Genomic DNA, 1,256 nt, shown 5'->3' with positions numbered 1-1,256 from the left:
CGCATATTTAATTGGATTTATGATTACTGGCTCCTGCTTTTTGGATTCGTCTGGTTGCTGGTTTATTTACAGTCAAGGAAGTCGTCGGCAGCAAATTTGGACCCAATCACTCTGCTTGCCTTATGATGGCTTGGGTGCCTTGGTACGCAGACTCAAATGCTTTGGGCAGAATGGATCAGATCTCAGGGATTTTACTCAGTCACGTTCTATCTGTGTGGCCATGTAATTTGGACATTTCAGAACCGTTTGGACCAACACAGACTCAAGGTAGATGTCATTAAGTTCTGCCTGTCTCCAAAACAACTGTGTGTTTATCTGAATTTGGCTCCCTTGTCTGGCCTTGAAGGCCATCTTATCTGAATTCACCTGGAGAACATGTGATCTGACGCTCCCCCCCGAGGAATTTCCAACTGATAACCAGAGGAAACCAGCTGCATAAACGTTGTGTCATCATTTCAGGACTCTTGGATTCTCATAGGCTTTATTCTTGGCCATTCCTCGACATACCTCGAGAATGTTTACGGATCTCACCGGAGGAAACTGGCTGATTATTCCATCCTCATCAGAACTCTTACAGTGTCCTCGAGAGTGTCCATGGACATTGCTCACCACTCGTCCCCCCCCTCCCCCCCGCAGAATGTCTACGTCACTATGTGCTTGTTTGTGCAAGGTGTTTTTTAATATCAGAGTTTTTCTTCTCAGCCAAGAAGAAAAAGTCTGATAGGATCAATGTGACTTAGCTGTCAAAATAAAGCTTGAATTAATTCTTCTCTTCTTCTGATTCTTCTTCTCTTCTAATTCTTTTCTTCTTTTGATTCTTCTCTTCTTCTGATTCTTATATTCTTCTGCTTTTTCTTCTGATTCTTCTCTTCTTCTGATTCTTTTCGTCTTTTGATTCTTCTATTCTTCTGATTCTTCTCTTCTTATTCTTCTCTTCTGATTCTTCTCTTCTGATTCTTTTCTTCTTTTAATTCTTCTATTCTTTTGATTTTTCTCTTCTGATTCTTCTCTTCTGAATCTTCTCTTCTGATTCTTCTCTTCTTCTGATTCTTCTCTTCTGATTCTTTTCTTCTTTTGATTCTTCACTTCTGATTCTTTTCTTCTTTTGATTCTTCACTTATTCTTCTATCGTCTGATTTTTTTTCTGATTCTTCTCTTCTGATTCTTTTGATTCTTCTTCCCTTTTGATTTTTCTTCTGACTCTTCTCTTCTTCTGATTATTCTCTTCTGATTTTTTTCTTCTTTTGATTCTTCTA

This window comes from Nematolebias whitei, chromosome 19 (assembly GCF_014905685.2).
Source record: "Nematolebias whitei isolate Nwh7 chromosome 19, NemWhi1, whole genome shotgun sequence".
Lineage (NCBI taxonomy): Eukaryota > Metazoa > Chordata > Actinopteri > Cyprinodontiformes > Rivulidae > Nematolebias > Nematolebias whitei.
This window is presented reverse-complemented; position numbering follows the sequence as displayed.